Source organism: Anas platyrhynchos, chromosome 5 (genome assembly GCF_047663525.1).
Source record: "Anas platyrhynchos isolate ZD024472 breed Pekin duck chromosome 5, IASCAAS_PekinDuck_T2T, whole genome shotgun sequence".
Taxonomy (NCBI): domain Eukaryota; kingdom Metazoa; phylum Chordata; class Aves; order Anseriformes; family Anatidae; genus Anas; species Anas platyrhynchos.
In genome coordinates this window covers 9,833,361-9,852,942 of record NC_092591.1, presented here as the reverse complement: position 1 = coordinate 9,852,942, position 19,582 = coordinate 9,833,361, and the positions used below count along the sequence as shown (strand labels likewise).

Genomic DNA, 19,582 nt, shown 5'->3' with positions numbered 1-19,582 from the left:
AGGCACATTAAGTGCAATTAAATAACATGTTAAAAAATGGTTCTGTAGTTTCTCTGTCCTCTCACAGAGCAGTTTGGCTCCTGAAATGACCTTGTTTCTGAAACCCATGTCTGCACCTTCAACCCATAAAAGCAACTTAATAAACCTTCCAGACCTGAAATGAACGTTTTGATGACACTATGAATACAGTATATGCTAAAGATCTTCTATTCCATTTTCTATAACCATAAACAGATACGCTTTAATGGTCTGATGCCTTTACCTTAAAAAATTCCAATTTAGTTCCCTAGAGCTATAATAATAAAAACTGCTGACATTCTGTTTTTATTTTTCAGAATAAGAAGAACCTGTCTTATAAAGCCTTTTCTGTATTTGTGGACGGGTGAGATCAAGCTAGGACTTAGAATCAGGCATCTTTCTTAAGAAGAAAGGGATGTGACATAGACTTTTAAGCTTGACACAGGTGACAGCAAGTCTTTCGACACATGAAGCCTATTCATTTTTGTCTTGAAAATAGCTTTGTAAATGTCAGAGTTTAAAATTCATTTGGTTCATCTTCACTTTTGTTCAGCAGCCTCTCTATCACCCATGTTTGAAGGGAAGATCTATCCATTTCTGTCAGAACAACCTCACTGTGCAGACAGGGACTCCCATTTTACCACGCCTGCTGTGCGTGCTTCTGGTTACAAGAGTTCAGGTTCTGATGTTTGAAAACCTCTACATGGCAGGCAGAGAGAATGAGACATTAATTTTTATTTGTTTGTTTGTTTTCTTTGGCTTTTAACCACATATAAAATGCAAATAGGGGTTAGTAGGTTGCATGATGTCTAAGAGGGAATTTGCTACATGCTGCAGAAGCTATGTCCCTCACTTGCGGCATGCAATAAAATATCTTACACATTTTAACTCAAATATGAAATGGCAATACAAAGTTAGACGTGGATGTAGCATTTTGCTGCCTATTACTGTAAGTGTTGACATTGTATTGAAAGCACAGTCGCACTGTAGAAAATGCATTTCTTATATTGACCTGACAGAATTCAATCTTCAAATATCTCAGAGCAACCAGCATGAGGTTATTCAGTATCTGCACAAACCGTATTGTAATAGTTTTCACCAGGAATGATCACGGCAATCTTTCATAGGCCTGCATTTTTCTGTTTTTGCTGATTCTTTCTTTTCTTTTCTTTTCTTTTCTTTTCTTTTCTTTTCTTTTCTTTTCTTTTCTTTTCTTTTCTTTTCTTTTCTTTTCTTTTCTTTTCTTTTCTTTTCTTTTCTTTTCTTTTCTTTTCTTTTCTTTTCTTTTCTTTTCTTTTCTTTTCTTTTCTTTTCTTTCTTCCTTCCTTCTTTCTTTCTTTCTTTCTTTCTTTCTTTCTTTCTTTCTTTCTTTCTTTCTTTCTTTCTTTCTTTCTTTCTTTCTTTCTTTCTTTCTTTCTTTCTTTCTTTCTTTCTTTCTTTCTTTCTTTCTTTCTTTCTTTTCTCAAGAGTCCATATTCAAACTACTTTCAAAAAGCCTCTGCAGATTTTAATCTTTTTACAAAAGATAAATTCTCTCTCTCTCTCTTCTATTTTTTTTATTTTTTATTTTTTTGGTCTTCCAGGAACAATTATACCCTATTATGCTGCAAGTTCCTTTTACTCACTTATGAAAAGAACATAGGAACAGGCTTTGTGGACAGCCCAACTCCATAACCTGGCTTTCACAGTAGCAAAAAGCAACACCAATCAGTGTATTGAATAGTAATAACTTGTGGCTTGTCCTGAGTATTATTGACAGCAGTGATTAGTTCTGAGCACTGGAAACCACTGCTTTGTGCTTATGATCTTCAAGGTCAGAGGTTTATATGGCCAAAGCAAAGGGAAAGAGAGCAGAAAGGACCAGAAAACCACTGAAGTAGCCGAGCTATAATGAAGATGGTCATGGGAGCACAGGTCCAACCCTTGAGGTCACTGTGTCTAGCTGCTTAATGCTGGAGGCAGCCAGATCTTGCAGCCCCTGCACACTGTGGGGAGAATGTCAAATAGCCAGGGCCAGGTTTGTGAGGACAAGTATTATCCTGCTGGAAAACAAAACAAAACAAACAAAAAAAACAACCTCTTTCAGGCACATAAACCTTATTTTGAGTCTGAAGAGAATGAAGCACAGGCTGAGAATAATATATTCTTGGACCATCGCAGTTACAACACTGCTACTATTGCAATTCTGTCAGTTAATTTATTTTTACCGCTAACAGCCCCTGAGGAGTATGTCAATTTAAATTACAAAGCACCAAGTGGAGCTTCATAAAAACGAACCTCCATGTATAAACCTTAATTTCATGCAAAGTCCTAGGGAAAATTCTTTACCAAAACCAGTTATTTTTGCATCCTAAATCAGGATAAGCTTCATCTTAGTGTTAGAATGGAAGTTAGGGTTAGAAAGTCTGAAAGAAAATTCAGCTCACACTTTTGATCTTAGAGTGCAAGACATTCCCAGTCAACACCAAGTTTCTAGGACCTGGTGAACATCAAAGCTATGCTATCATCCTAAATTGAGGAGGCCCTCAAGATGCTTCTGCTTATTGTGTAGAAATTCCTCCTGATGAACTGAGGCCCTGACCTGATAAAATCATTCCAGGCTGAGCCTATTCTGCAATTCCTTGTTCAATCTTTCCCTTAAGCAATGTCTTCTCCTCCTGAACCAGAGTGCACTCTCACTGCTATGGGCAAAGCAAGTGTTTTTCCTTGGTTCAAAACCCCTTTGTGATGCTCCAGCCCTTCTCAGAAGAAATTCTGAATCATTATTCTTCCAGCAAAAAGCATATCAGAGGAGAAACCACTGCCCCTTGGACTCAGGACAGCTGCTCTGGCACATAGCTCTGTGGATGATTGTACTGAAGGGTCACCTCATGCAGGTGGCCAGGGAATAAAACTCATTACAAGATGTGGAAATAGGAAAATTGACTGTTCCATAGACAGGGAAGCGAAATTGGACTGGAAGTCAGAGACAAATTGAAAGGGGATGAGCAGGGACTGAAGACCAGATCTACAACCCTAGGTCTGGGCCTTGTCTAAGATGATATATTGCATCCTGGAATTCAAGGGGACATTTTAAAGTGAATACCACACTTTGCCCATTTAATAAACTTACCTGCTGTGAGTGACTGCTAGGTATGGATTCTGCTGTACATCTGTTAAGCTAACATTACAGATGACTGATGTTTATGTGATGGGGAGGCTTTACAGTGCTGATTAAGTAAATATTTGCTTTTAAATATTTGCATGCCAATACTTAGATTTATGAATGTGAATTCTCAAGATCCGTGTTTTTATGATCCCATTTCAACAAGGGCAATTACTTCCATTCTGCTAATGAGGAAAAGACATAACCAATATTAAAAGACCATGGGAATAGAGTAGGATCAAAGGTGCAGATTACCAACTGGAACATATATTTCTGCTCATGTTTATTACTTGATGCTTTTTGCATAAAGAAGCAGTTTTTTGGTTTAATAAAATTTTCTTTTCTTGCTGCTGATTCCTTCCCGAGGTCATAATCCTCCTCTTGTGACATCACAATTGACTACAGGGAAAAATGTTATCACGTTGTACTTCAGTGATAGGAGGTTGAGGTGATGAAATAAGCAGCTCTTAAGCAGAAATCAGTGTTCTCATGCTCATATCCTTTGTGTTAAAGTATTAATGCTGAAGGGAACCAATCCCCAATGCAGTATTTTTTCATCACATGACAGCAGTTTATTAGGCATTTGGCATTATAAAAACAGTCACCATGATATGTCTATAATGACACTCTTAGGACAGTCCTACAAGACTCACAAGAAGAGAGCTTATAATTAAACCAAAAATAAAATCTACTGATACAGGACGTCCACTGGATTTTCCAGCCTATGATGTCTCCCTTGTGTCTTTCTGTTAGACTACAATCATTTGAAGTCAGGGAACACTCTGATACTAACGTACCATATTTTTGACAGTAAATAAATACTAAATGCTTGTGCACAACATTTTATTTTATTTTTTTTTAATAGCCAGTTAGAAGTAAATATCTCCAGTAACATTTTTCACTATCTTGTATGACCGTTATCTGCCCAGCACCTGTACCAGCAGTTAGCAGCAACCTGACACCAGAGAACTCATATGATGCAGCTAATGAATTCTGCTCTAAATTATGTAACAGTTAAATGTAAGCTTGGTTTATAGGCAAAATGGTTTCAAACCTGCTTGTGTTTTCAGATCTGGATTAGGTTTTACATCTGAGTTTGACCAGCCTTCTACAGTGTGAAAACTAAAGTCATCTTCTAAACTACTGTCCACAAGTGTTTGAACTTTGTAGTTGTTATCTTCTATTTGTTGTACAATAGGATAAAATAATCTGGAGATGGATATTCAGTTGCTTGTATGATTTATTCCTTTTCCCATTTTGTAATTTAAATAGTACAGTCTTTCTTGCTACAAAGAATAAGGACAACAGAAATGACCTCTAAAACAATCACCTTCAGCCAGTCCTTTGACTGATATTTTACCCTGGATCTGACAGTTCTTTCCTTGACTCTTTGGAGGGAAATGCACACTCATGTAAGAATAAGGATTGGGTAAGAATAAGGATTGGGTATGGGAGGGTGCTCACATGTTCATAGCAGTCACGAAGATCAACAAATTAGTTATTCATTTTCTTTATGTCACCTGGGAGTTCCTGATAACAGAGTGATTCTTTGCTGCCATATGCTACAGCTCCATAAAACAAATAATTTATGCACAAATTACAAAGATCACAAAGAAGCAGGAGAACACAAGAACTGCAACATCAGCTTCACGTGCAATCAGCACAAAGGAGGAAACAGACCTTCTGTGGAAACACCTTTCCACACAATCCCTGCAGGATTTGTGTACCTCTCTGCCAGGGCAGGTAACGTTACAGCTGGGGAAGGGGATTTCTACGAGCTGTGGAAGTGCTCCAGGACGTGAAGCTGGTGGGTCTCTGACTCTGGCCCGGTTATGGCTTTGGTTCAGCAAAGCACTTATGTCTCATTGACTTTGCTGCAGTGAAACACATCTGTGTTCTGTGGAGCCTCTGTTGCTGAACTACACCTGGGATTGAACACAATGATAGTTTTGATCTTTCAGGGGATGTGATCAGTTTTAAATGTATACTAAAAAAACAAAAGAGCCCCAAAACACTAGGCTTACTTGCCAATAATATAGATAATGAATTATTCAATTACAACTCAAATGTACTTTCCATTTCCATTACTTTCCATTCCCTCTGCCAGATGACCAGAGTTTGGTGTTTCTCTGTTTGGGAAATGAAAATAGATTAGTCTGTCTCACTTCTGTTTACAGCCTGATCCTAATAAATTTCACTTAGAGGTTCTCCTCTGTTGGCCCAATACTTGAACTTTCCAGCTATAACTGTGCAAAGGGATTATTTTCATTTAGAATTAAATAAATTGCTATAATTCTTGTTTTAATCCCATTTTTTTGTTTTTAGGGAAAAACCAACCAACCAACCAACCTTTGGTAATGCCTGAATTTCAATTTGTTAAAAAAATCTGATACTAACATTTAGAAAGGTTTGCTAGTTTGTGCTCTGAATGTATTTACTTTAAACCTGTCTTCACTTCACTCCCCGCCTATACAATCTCCAGGTATTACACTTTACTCAATGCTGCCCATGTCCAACACGTTGTCAGCACCCTGCTGCTCAGTGGGCACCCCAGGCTGGATTGCAAAGGAGCAAACTAACACAAGAGAGGGCCTGGGCTGACCTAGCACCTCTCCCAGAGCAGAAATGGAAGATGCTTCATGATAAATTCTGGTTCATTTTCCTATCTATGAAGAAAGTACACTTCTTTTGCTTACTCCATCAGGAGGTATAAGCTGATTTAATTTCAGACTTGTATTACTGCATTTCAATGTATCAATTACCTCCTCTACTACTGGCAAATACCTGTGATACAGGCTGCATTTGCAACTATAGCACATAATCCCTTTTATCCACTGCACCTGCCAGATTCTGTTTTGAAGTAGGCAACAGTTTCATTGTGTCACTGACATTATCATTTCAATACAGTCTCTTCACAAAATTGTTCTTATTCACTTGTGCAGAAAGTTAGATATTTCTTGATTTGCCATCTAAGGAGCTATTAGGATTGCCTTTTTCCTTTTCTTTCTTTCCTTCCTTCCTTCCTTCCTTCCTTCCTTCCTTCCTTCCTTCCTTCCTTCCTTCCTTCCTTCCTTCCTTCCTTCCTTCCTTCCTTCCATCCATCTATCCATCCATCCATCCATCCTTCTTCTTCTCTCTTTCTCTCTCTCTTTCTTTTTTTTTTTATATTTTTTTTTTCTAAAACTCTTCTTTTACAAAAATGAGGCTTACATTTCTGCTTTTCTATTTGCCATGAAAAAATTCTAGAAAAAATAAATATCCAAAGCCCCAAATAATTTTATAATAATTTTATACCTGGAAATTTTAACTGTCTTCTACCATGGAATTTACCAGTTATTTAGTGATCTATTTGTGTCTGTGAGCTATTTCTCTCTTAATTAGAGTATGCATCCCATAATGCATTGCTTTTTTCCCTGAGAGGAAAGACTCGGGTATATCACAAAGTATGTTGTCCAAAAGGAAATCATGACAATAGAGGAAAATATCCAAATCAAATAGCCACCTCAGGCTGGAGTTCCCATCCAAATCACATCTGCTTCTGTCCAACTGCATTGCCTCCTTTCTCCTAGAGGGGAGGGATTATACTGTGCCATGTGAAGTATACAGAAAATCATGCTTAAACAAGAAGGCTTATGCAAAAGGCAAGGTGGACATTTACAGAAAGAAACAGTCTTCCCAGAAAATGTACAGTGTTTGCATTAAAGTCCAAGTCTGGAGGACAAGTTATGGGGGAAAGATTTTGGAATTCCTTCAAAAATCCATTTTTACAACCAGCTTTAAAGCCATCTTTACAAATCTAACCTTAATGCTGGTTATTGACATTCTTCTCCCACAGGACATTGATTGAGTGGATACAGAGTTGGAAGCTTGCAGAAGTCTTAAATTTACAACTAAATTGCTTGACAGAGCTAGTGGGGGCTGTGTGAGTGGGGCAGGACTGTGCATTTGAGGAAGATGCTCCAGAAACTCACATTTTAATTTTGATTCTACAAAGTGATAGACAAATCATTTTTGCTTTTAAGTTTTGAAAGAAAAAAATTATGATGTTTTCCAGAAACAGAAACATGCAGGAGGGACAGAATTAGAAGACAGCCAACATCAAGGCAGGCCACTTGGAGCAGTTGTGCTGTCTCAGAAACGGGGCAGGAATGTGGTCCAGATACTTCAGTTGCCACCTGCCCCTCTGTGTCCCGCTTGTTGGGGAAGTAAGGAGCATTGTTTCCTGTATGCCCAAGGCACAAATGTCAAAACCTTGCTGATAAATCATCTCTCAGGTGGGCTTTAGTGTACAAATGGACACACAGGTGGAACAGGGCACCTTACCCCTCTGCTGTCCTTCATGAAGCTGTGAACTCCAGTGAGCTCTGGGGAAAATTCCCCTCACTTTAGGAAAAAGTGCTTGCAATTCATTCACTTCCTCACTCTGTGTTGGGGCCTTGTTCAGGCCTAGCAACCTGAAAGTGGCCTCCTGGCTGCTTCCCAGCTCCCTGTGCTGTGGCAGAGCTGAACTGGAGCACTTCGAGCCTTACGGAGTCCATAGGCACAAGAAAAAATAGCCCATTGAACCACCATGGCTCAGGCAAATCAATTTCTATAATTAGGTCACAGTGGACTTTCAGAGACCTCTGCTGAGGACCATGCATACAGCTTGGTTCACAAAGAAGCTCTGCACTAGTCCAAGGCAAGGACTGAATTCAATACTCTAACTTTGGAAAGAGGGATTTTAACCCCTCTGCCTCCACACTCTTACACCACCTTCCACTGACTTAAAGGTGTTTGAAGGAGAACTGAGGGCTATGATTCCCCTGTGAGGGAACATTTTCCTATGTGAGTTTTTTACAATGCATGTGGTAGACCACATTTTCATTCCTGAGTCACCAAGAAATGAGAAAAAACATGCAACTGTCAGAGCGGTGCAATACTTCATGGCAGGGCAGCAGCACAGGGCTCAACTCATGTGTCCTTGTTGCTCTGCCAGCGTGGCATCCTCCTGATCAAAGCTACATCATCCTAGCAAATACCACTGAGCTGCAGTGAGCTGGGGCAGGACAAGCATGCCAGGTGAACTGCCACAAATCAGTGACCCATCAGGGATCCACCACACCTCACTCCCTGCCCAGCGGACCCTGGGCCTCGTGTAATGTTTATGCCCCTGAATCCTCCCAGCGTTGCCTTGTTTTTTCCATTTCCTCCACCACCCACCGTTTCCCTCCTGAGTCTCTCCCTGCCCACACCCCTACCAAACACGTGTCAAGCTGTGCTTATTTGGATGGCGCAAAGCATTTCAGCAAAATGTCTTCAACAGTGGGGTTGTACAGGGTCCACAAGAGGAAAGGCCTGTGGATAAGGCACTGGGCAGGAAATCTGCTGTTTGGCTTTTGCACTGACCTGCATTGGAGCCCGATTTAAGCTGTTAGCTCCCAGTGACCTCTGTGGGGATGACAAGGCAGGGAGCGGGGGCTCAGTGCCCGCCTGCATCACAGAGGAGAGCTGTGCAGGGGTCGCAACAGCAGCTCCTGTGTGCCAGGAGCATCCAGGCTGGGTTGGTGCTGACCCACCCGAGGCTGCTTTCCCCTTCCTCAGCCTAATTCTAGTTCCTCAGGCAGCTCATACAGAGACTTGGATATCTACAGGCTCTGCATGCATTGTGTAAATAGGAACTTAATCCCATTATAGGTCTGAGCAAGTCCACTGAGGCCAAGCATCTCGAGCAGGCTAAAACACAGCCAGGCAGGCCTTCATTATATCCTCTTCTGCAGTGTGAGAGTGAGTTTGGATTTCTCTCTACTTGAAATTGAAACTGGTGGCATTTTATAGCAATTGCAAGAGGTGTGGATGACAGAGAAACATGGAGCAAGCCCAGGATCACCTCTGAGTTTGCCAAATCACTGCAAGGATGTAGGGCGATTAAAAGGAAAATGTTCATCCGTGTTACTGATGAGGAACACTTGCAGTTACTAAAACAGAAAGGACTTTAAATGGATGATTTGTTTTCTATTAGCTGGGTTGCTTTATATTCTTCACAGTTCTCCCAGGCTCAGCTGTAGAAATAAACCAGTCAGGTTCACTTTTACTCAGAGCTGGTTTCTAGTCAGGTTTCTTTGGGCTCAAATCAGCAATAACTGGGATCTAAATGATGAAGTGAAAAACAAGGAGGAGAGGACAGGGAGAGTGGGGAATGTTGAAATTCCCAAACTATTCCTGCTTTTCCTGTATTTTGCAAAGGGTTGTTTGGAGCCAGATTCTGGGCCAGATCAACTTCTAGCAACACACTTACTTTTTCTCCACAAGGCAGAAGAAAATAATTTAAAAATTTCAGGCTCCACACTGGTAAACTATACCCTCTGACAGAGCTGCTTCTCCTCAGGCAAATTGATGTGGAATCAATTATAAGACAGTGTGGTGGATTTACTTTTCCATCGTACAGAAACAAAACAAAACAAACAAAGAAAAACGTGTACATGTTTTCCTCTTCAGTTTCCTCCTCCTTAAACAAGAGAAAATCTTTGGTCCCAACTTCCTCCGACTACCATAAGTGTGGTAAAGGTGCAGTTAGAAATGGCATTTACCTGGTCAAGTATGCTGGGCTTTCTTTTTCATTTTAAGGAAATCTTGAGGAAGTTTTGCATCTGGTTGGCAGTCTCTGTGCTCCCGACTCATTTCTGAGTTCATTTCCTTTGGAAGCAAAACAAAGGAGAATGCTCTACAACCTTTTACCATGCAGTTATCTGCATTCCCGGACAATGTCACTGTCTGGTATGTGACTCATTTGTGGTCTCTGCAAAGTTTATGCGTTCATTATAGCCTCTGCTCATTCTGCTATATTATAGACAAAATTAGGCTTCACTGAACTTCAGTTTTCAGGGACAGGCTTATGTTATAAATGGAAGGGTAGCATATTGTGGGGGCAAATGTGGCCACATCTGATCATTACGTAACATTATTTCTGAGATGTATGTACTAGAAAAATCAAAAATTTCTAACAAACAACGACAGCTTAAATAGGGAAGACATTCCTTGTTATTCATTGCAAACAGTGAAATTTGCTATGTGGTAGTTACAGAGATGCTCTGAAAGACCACTGACTACAGAAATACATGTTGTGCTCCCATCAAGCAATAACCTGGAAGAGGTTAAATAAAATTCAGATCTAATCTTATCATGTCTGCCAAGCTAACTCTGATTGGAGGGTCAAATTAATGGTGCTCCTGTAAAACAAACTGCTGAGGTATCCTGAGAAAGGGAAGCTTTCATCAGGCTCATTCCTATGCATCCAAAATGAGCCTATTTCTTCCCTGTGCATCATTACCAGATCAAACAGCTGCAACATCTGAGCATGCAGAAGGAGGGTCGATAGGAGATGGGTTGTCTATGTAAGGGAATTAAAAGGTAGAATTAAAGCTGTGTGAGGTGTACAGGGTAAGGTAGCAGCTAGATCTGTGCATGCAGAGGGAAGAATGGAGGATATTTGCTGATAGGTTAATTAATTTTAATAGTGGCTTTCCTTGTGTTTTGTCTGAGCTTTCACTGTTTCACAGAATGATTTCTATGTTCTGATGTATGTGGTGGATAAACCTCAACAGAAAGCTTTAATTCAATTCTGCTAAAGATCACCTAAATGCAGCTGGAACCTGGTCTCTACCCAGCTTGGCTGGACTATTGATCTAAAGAAATTAGGCCTGGGACATGCTTGTACCTCCTAGAGATACCACAGGACCACATTTGGGAACATAGATTGTCTCTTTCATTAAGGTGCTACCAGATCTAGCTGATAGCACTGAGAAGTTCAATGCAGTTTGAGATTCAAAAGAAACGTGCATTTTATGCTTGCTTTACACATCTCTATTGATTGCGGTTGGGTAAAGGTAACAGCAGAACTTGATTGTCTGAATAAAAGGTAACACCAGTCTGTGAGAAAACGAGCAATGGAGGAACTTGAGCAAAATTAAAACAATAGCACTTGTCTTCAGTAACGGTCATAGAGGGGCCAGAAGAAAATGTGGAAAATCTAGGAAATAGTTCAAAGGAGATATTTGCGAAGAAGGAGTAAAGGGTGTCAGGAAAAAGAAATTCATGGCAAAAATAGCAGAATCTGAGACAGTCTTTCATTGCAGGGAGCATCATGGATATAAAGGAAATGTTCAAACTGCATAGGAGCAAAGACTGATAAGACTTGCACTGCAGAGATTAAGGTATCAGTTTCCAGGCAAAGGGATCTGGGGATTGGATCATTATTGTACTATTAGCTGTTGGCTGGAGATAAACAAAACAGATGTTTATTCCCAGGAGAAAAAGCTCTTAGAGTTTAACTGACATTGCTAATTTGAAATTCCCTTGAGCAAGAAGGTCTCTCATTGGAGCCAGTCCTCACAAGATAATTTGAAAAAAAAAAAAAAGTATTTATTTTTCACTACACAATACATGCTGATTGCTCCCTTATCATCTGCAGAATTATTTTCTTTATTACTTGCCTTGTATTTCTCAGTCTAACAGATATTAATATAGGATGTGCCTCAATATTTAAGAGTACCTTGTCTGAGTGTGAGAATTTCTAGCCTTGGATGACATCTGAACAAGTCCTCATTTACCTCGCTCCAAAGCCTGCTAAAATGGCAGGATCCCAAATAAAAATGATTAAACTTGTTGGTAAGAGTTCAGGAATAAGCTTGCATCACTGGTAAGACTCATGGCTTTGCAGAACCACAAGAAAACAGAGCTCACCAAGGCCAGACCTGGGTTATCAGAAGCTGGGGAAATTCCACTCCAGGTCTAGCTTCTCTCTCTTTTTTCTTTTTTTTTCTTAGATGTCCATCTGTCACCTTTCATGAGTATTATCTTTGGAAAGCAACAAGAAAGAAAAAAGTCAGAGCCAGTTTAATAGCATGTGTCATCTCTCATCCAGTTCAGGCTGCAGAATTTTTGTTCAGGAGAGGACACATGAACTTCAAAGCTTTGAACTCGTCTCTGTTGTGTTGTAGGGCAATAGTAAAGGATATCCTGGGAATGCAAAGGCACATTTTTTATTTATTTTTTTTTGCAACAGGAAGATCTTTGAATAAAAGAGGCCATCAATCCCTGATGACATTATTTTTATTTCTACAGCACCATTCTGCCAGCAGGGGAATGACAGACCTGCTCTCCCACAGTGAGGAATCAGTAGATGGCCCAGTGAGACTTAGCATGGCACTGATAGGATGCAGCGAGCCAGGAAAAGAACTCAAGTGGGCAATCTCTTCCAGGAAACTAAACACGCCTGACAGTGGAAGTGATACACTTCTTCCTCCTTTATTTATAATGGATAATGCCGCGATTAACATATCAGATTGCACATGCAGTCTCAGCACAAGACATCAAAGGCTTTCCACATAGGTTCTTCTCCTGCCCTGTCTTATTAGTGTGTATGGTGCCCTGAGGATATAACATGCAGAAGTGTAGAATGCCTCATGAGCACTTCAAATGTGAAGCTGAAGGTTTGCTCTAGCCTCATGACAAACAAGACAGACCATTGTTTCAAATGAGAGCAACTCTCAGGAGAACTGCAGTCCTCAGGATACCCTAAAATAATGTAGCCCAACAAAAAAACAGCTACAAAACATTGAAAGAGGCAAAAATGACTTATTTTTTTTTATTATTATTTTTAATTTCCAAAAGTGCATTTTCTCTCAGAGAATCTCTCTCAACATTCTTGCGGGAAACTCTGACTTCTTAGCTGGACAACAACCACCTCTCAGTGTCATGTATATGTGAGGTTGTCCCACCAGAAAACTCAGTTTCCCAGCTGGAAATATCAAAACATTTTGGCAAAAGTATTTAGCAGCTTTCCTATGCATTCAAGTTCTCAGACAGAGTTGGGCTGGTGCATGCATTCTCCCTTTCTTTAAAATTGTTTTGCTGATCATTTCTGCTGCTTGAGTTTTGCTATTTTGTGCTTACTAAAATACCTCCTTTACCAACCACAGAAGGAAAACCTTGCTGCATTTGAGGCAGTGGCATTTTGCCTTCTACCCATTATTGTACCTATTTGTCTCTAGCAGCAGTCAGCATGTGGGTGGTTTGGAGAGAGATTTACACGCTGATATTGTACTAAGGTTCCTTTTTATTCAGTAATTTAACTGGGGAGATTGAAACATTGTACATTATTTTGCCTGTGGTAAAATAGACCTATTTTAGTTTCTTTTTTTCCCTTCTTCTGGTTGCTCATTAATATTCAGAGTTTATCTCATCTATTCCCCTCTTCATTTGGTTTGTAAATGATTCCTTTGCTTGCTCCTTTATTTTTAAGTCTGTTTTCAACTTTTGTTTAATCTTCTTGGTGGCTTTTTTTCTTGTTTGTTATTAAATTTTGAGTTAGCTTTTTAAGCTTATCCCTTTTCATATTCATTCCTTAAAATGACAGCTGCTCTTTTTCTCTGTCTTCTACAGAGGCTGTGTGAGCACAGAGAAACGGAGCTGCTACTCCAGTATGCCACAGATTGCTAATTTTGGTCTGGTTTGCTCAGGTGCCAAGAGCAGGGGCTGGGGAGACTTTAGCCTGTCATCCCCAGTGGCTGCCATCAGATGTAGCATGGTAATAAGTAGAAACTGGCACCAGTGTATGAAGCTTCAATTTAGATGATGGAGTGGCACCGAGATGTGTATTGCTTGAGCAATCCTACTGTAGCTGTCTCCGTAGGATTTTGATTTTGAACTTGCCATTTCACAGAATCGCAGAATTTCTAGGTTGGAAGTGACCTCAAGATCATCGAGTCCAGCCTCTGACCTAACACTAACAGTTCCCACTAAACCATATCCCTAAGCTCTACATCTAAACGTCTTTTGAAGACTTCCAGGGATGGTGACTCCACCACTTCCCTGGGCAGCCTGTTCCACCTTCACTTTTCAGCTCTCATTATCTCCACACCTCTTCACTGGCATCTCTACTGGACCTAACCTTGGTCTGCTTGCTGGTGATCTGTAGTTACGGCTGCTAGCATGTGTATTGTATCACCTGCAGATACCCGAGCTAAGGCTGGGGTGCTCCTGTGCGCATGTTGGCTTTGCTGTATGTTTGTCATGTCTACCTGTAATAGCTCCACCCTGGTGTAACTGTGCTGACTTCAGAGAAGTCATCCCTGTCAGAGCACATTCTGGCAAGCATTGAGCTTACTCATCCTTGTCTGATTACTTCATCAGTGCTTGTTTAGTTGAATGCCATATTTATTTTAATTAAAATTCCATTCATTCTGTTTTGCTTTCTTCCATTACACAGAATCACAGAATTTCTAGGTTGGAAGAGACCTCAAGATCATTGAGTCCAACCTCTGACCTAACACTAACAAGTCCTCCACTAAACCATATCCCTAAGCTCTACATCTAAACGTCTTTAAAAGACTTCCAGGGATGGTGACTCCACCACTTTCCTGGGTAGCCCGTTCCAATGTCTAACAACCCTTTTGGTAAAGAAGTTCTTCCTAACAACATCCAACCTAAAACTCCCCTGGTGCAACTTAAGCCCATTCCCCCTTGACCAGGCACGTGGGAGAACAGACCAACCCCCACCTTGCTACAGCCTCCTTTAAGGTACCTGGAGAGAGCAACAAGGTTGCTCCTGAACAAGCCCAGCTCCCTCAGCCGCTCCTCATAAGACTTGTTCTCCAGGCCCCTCACCAGCTTCGTTGCCCTTCTTTGGACCCGCTTGAGCACCTCGATGTCCTACTTGTTGCAAGGGGCCCAAAACTGAACACAGTACTCGAGGTGTGGCCTCACCAGAGCTGAGTACAGGGGGATGATCAATTCCCTAGACCTGCTTGCCACACTGCTTCTTATACAAGCCAGGATGCTGTTGGCCTTCTTGGCCACCTGAGCACACTGCTGGCTCATATTCAGCAGACTATCAACCATCACTCCCAGGTCCTTCTCTGCCAGGCAGCTCTCCAACCACTCATCTCCCAGCCTGTAGCTCTGCTTGGGGTTGTTGTGCCCCAGGTGCAGGACCCGTATTTTCTCATACTTTAGTCATCCCCGGGCCTATTGGTTTTCAAGAAGCCCCTTCATTTCAAGCAGATTTTGGATCTGATAAAAGCAAGCATTGCCTTGCTATCATTGCTTCTCTCCAGCTTCCCCAAGCCTGTTCCTGTCATGTTTATTATTTAGCAGAGAAATGTGGAGTTTTCCCTACTCCACTGGTTAATTTTTCTCTTGTTTTATTTTATTTTTTTGTTTTTCTCTTTGAATTCCCTCTTTTAACCACCATTGAGCTAATCTAACTCTTTTCCTCATCTCCCTCATAAAGCAGGCATCTTCAACAAAGCCAAACCCCCAGCAGTCATTACCTAAATGTCATCCCAGACCTGGTATGGTACAAGGCTGGATTCTGAATTCACCTGTCATCATGGTTTGAAGCACAATTTCTCTCTCAGTGAGTGACATCATTCTTTATACAAAAAATAGACCATCTTGAAAAAGATTTAACCAATGTTTTTGCCTCGCTGCAGCATAGTACTTAAGCACATGTTTAAGTATGCAGGTGCATCTGACCTCTGTCCTTCTTGTCTGTACCATGCAATGTCATGTGTAGAAAAGGAGCTCCAAAAATAATCTGTAATAATCATGTGATTGATGATGAGTACATGGCAAAATTGACATTTAAAGGAAAACAGAAAAATTTAACACGGGAATATTACGTTATTTAGCAGTGGAAGACATATGAAAGCTGAGACAGATAGATACAATTCTTCTGAAATGTCATACAATTTGTTGGGAGCAATGACAATATTGGAATCTTTCAATGGCATTTGTCATTGTCAGAGGCGGGTCAGTAGACTAGATGGAGCCAATTGTGATCCATTATGACAATGACTAGGCCCTTAGGGACCAAAACAGTCTTTGGGTTGCTCTTTATACAATTACAGCAAGCCCAGCTTGTGCTGGACACAAGTGTAGTAAGTACAGTACCAGTATATGTTTTATATAAAAGACCTACTTGCTGAAAATTGAAGTGTTTTTTGTTGTTTTTCTGGTACTGTTAATTTGCTTTGACTAATCATGATAAATTTTCCTTCTTTATTCTTCATATATGTAGTGTTTTAATTCTTAAGAAGTTCCCTTTTATTAGAATAAGAATGTGCCTTTTTAGTTTCTTTCCTTTTTTTTTTTTTTTTTTTTTTTTTTGGTGGGGGGGTTCATATGCTTAGGGTCTGCAAAATGGAAACAGATTATCTTCTTTTCCTAAGGAGTGTCAGGACCCTTCTGAGAGATCTACTTCGCAGACTTAAATCTGGGGGCAAGTAACAAAAGAAGATAAGAAAGAGAGTACAGTAATACATCAGATTATCAAGCTGCAATTTATATCTTTTATACAGAAGACACTACATGAGTCTTGCCTAAAAGGCAAGAAAACAGAGCCTGCATGAATAGTGAAGCAGAGTCAATATTTCATTTTTGATGCTGCCTCTGGCAGGCTTGGTTGTATTTCCAGAACCTGAGTTTAGGTGATATTTCCAAGATACAACCTTATCTAAAGGTGGGATAGGTAAAGAGTTGTTCTCACTTGCTACCATGGCTTCTGAGTGATCACAGTTGCTATAGGCAGCTGTAATTGAAGTGTTTAGTGTTTGCTAAATATGGTTATTACCTGAGGGTTCTTGAAATACTGTTTGCATTTTTTATGGTCATTGGATTCTCCTGATTACCAGATGTAATAGACTTTTTATGCTACAATGCAACTGTTGAACATTTTAATTGGAATGCCATGTCAAATTTTTAAATTAAAAATCAAATACTCAAAGCACCAGTGCTTTTTTGATTACTAAAATTAAAACCTAATTGAATTCTCCCACCAAAAAATATCCTGTGGAAATTTAATTAGAGAAGTGTAAGAGAGCTGATTTTTAAAACATATTAATTTTTAATTAGGAGAAATCTGAAAGGCAAATTAGTAAGTTTTAAATTTTCCAAACTATGAATATGGAGATGCCATGTGGTACAGCAAAGAGAAGACCCAAGTCCAACTTCCTAAATGACTATATAACTGTGTGGATAGTTGTTTTTGTGGTAAATCCTCATAAAAATCCTCCATCTTTTGCATGTCAGCATATTGAAAGATTACAATAAAGTTAAAGAAGCTTCAAATGAACTTTTGGAGTAGGGTGCAAATAGGGAGGTCAGCTGGTTATTTTGCAGTGCGATCTGAGGTACACCCATGTCTTAAGTGTTCACCTGTTGACTTGCACGATGCATCTGCTCTTAGTTTGGGGTTGATGTAGGTCCCATTCTCAAGTCCTTAGCCTGCCCTGTTGTGTTGCAAGGTGCCTAACTCCAGGGCTCTGCCCCAGGGGGTAGGCACTTGCATTGCGGGCATTGCATCAGTCCATGTTGCCTTGCCTTTGTTTGATATTCCACTGCACACACAGGAAGATTCACACAGCATTAATAAAGGCGAAAAAATCATTGACAACCGAGGTGGGCTCAATTTGGCCTTGTCAGGATGTTTCCATTTCCCATAGATTTTAGTGGTTTGGGTTTGCATGCAAAGTGTCAGAGAATTAGAATAGGTGACAAGTGCCCTTGGGAAAGGACAGTGTCATCATAAGTCAGCGAGACTGGAAATGATTACACCTCTACTTATTCTTTTTTTTTTTTTTTTTTTTTTTTTTTTTCCCTGAAAAATGTGTATCCCACAAACTAGTTCTGTATTTTGCGGTGCTGTGTGGTACACAGCATGTCATGATACAGCAGTTAGGAGACAATTTAATTTAACGAAGAAAAAAATAAAAAGACTAACTGCAGCTCTCTGGAGACTCACTGCTTAATGATATACACTTAAAAGCATAAGGAATAACAAAATGAAGAGGACCTGTGCATTAAGGGTACATTCTGATCTGGGGTATTTCAGTCTTTCACAGCTGAAGTCATGCCAGTGTGTGACATTGGCTCAGACACTGCACTTGGAGAGAGATGGGAGACACCTACGTAAGCAGGCACCCTGGGGTTTAGGCTGACTTCAGTATGCTCTGGATCATTCTGCTGGTGTGTGACTTAAGGCATGGCACCAATCCCTTTGATTGCTCACTTTTATCACTATCTTGGACAGCCTTCTCTGTCTTCAAGAACAAAGAAGAAGCCTGCTCATGGTTAAGATACTCAGCTAGAAAAGAAAAACTGAAACATGAACCAGAAAGCCTTCTCCTTTACTCTTTTACTAAAACACTAAAGTACAAAACAACAACAACAAAACCCACCACCAATAGCTATTGCCTCCTGTATTTTTCCACAACTTACGAGTCTTGACACTTACCCTATTGCTCAGCTTGAAATGGAGAAGACACACCCTTGTCAATGGCTAGTCTGGTGTCAGTGGCATTTTTCTGGGAAGAAGGTGAGACATGAGGGTTTTAAAAACCTATCTCTCAATTCCTGGACCATTAGGCTAGTATAAAAGGACTATATACTTGTTCTCATCCCACCTGAAGGGAAATGAGGCAGAACTGGCTTCTTAGTACAGATTCAAATTATTATTATTTAATTATTTATTTTGTTTTGGCCTAGAATTGAGTTTGGTGTCAGAACCCAAATTTTGTGTGTCAGGCATTTTCCAAATGTCAGCTTACATGCCTAAGTCTTCTAACAGAAGAACCGGGAGCTATATATATTGGAATCCTGTGAAAAGCTAGTTACCTGATTTAGGAAGAATGGTCAAAAACGTTTTAGCTTTTCATGGTAACTTTGTCCGTTATATGTTGACTTAATAGTCCCATATGCACATAAGACTGAAGGAATAAAGGTATGTTTTGGCTCTTATGTAGGCTGATGAACTGCTTCTCTTCTTCAGTTGCCATTTTTTTAAGTCACTTTTGCAATTAAACAATCTTGTTATCTTTCATATGTTTTCTCATTGCATATTTAGGCATTCTGCTGTCTATAAGCAGCTATTACAACAACTTACTTGTTTTCCACTTATATGAAATAACAGTTTACTGATTACTCAAAGGTCCATACTTTTTTTTTTTTTAATTATTATCATAACAGAACATTATTATTATCATAGCAGAAAGTCTATTTAGAGAAGTAGGTTTTAAACGCATCTGAAAATCAAGGAGCATTAAAGTCTGGGAAAGGCCTTTGGAATTGCAGTACTTACAACAGGATGAAGAAGAGGGTGAATGTAAAGAGTTCACATGATAGATGCTTGGTTCACCACAGTACAAACACTTTCACACTGGATAATGATTCAAGATGTTACTGCTTTTTGTTTACTTGATACTCACAGCTGAGCCTTGTTAACAGTGCAAAGTCAGTCAGATTAGTTTAAATAGCTTTCAGATCTGCAAGGACACATCTGCTTGTGCCTGTTCTCAGTGTTTCATTTTGTTAAAGTCAATTTAAAAAAATGCACAAGAAATATAGGTTTATATAAAACCAAAAAGTTATATTAGACAAAAA

General features: G+C 39.9%; 1 long non-coding RNA gene across 2 annotated transcripts; it reads right to left on the bottom strand.

The window, feature by feature from the left end:
- Positions 1 to 1,565: 1,565 nt before the first annotated feature.
- Positions 1,566 to 19,356, bottom strand: LOC110351462 (uncharacterized). 2 transcript variants are annotated; one of them, XR_011809985.1, is made up of 4 exons: positions 19,281 to 19,356; positions 18,438 to 18,507; positions 9,733 to 9,838; positions 1,566 to 2,060 (listed from the first exon to the last, which is right to left on the bottom strand). It is a non-coding gene; the product is annotated as an uncharacterized lncRNA (long non-coding RNA). The 2 variants fall into 2 exon arrangements; XR_002398944.4 differs by lacking the exon at positions 1,566 to 2,060 and adding an exon at positions 3,868 to 5,088.
- Between the last annotated feature and the right edge of the window lie 226 nt (positions 19,357 to 19,582).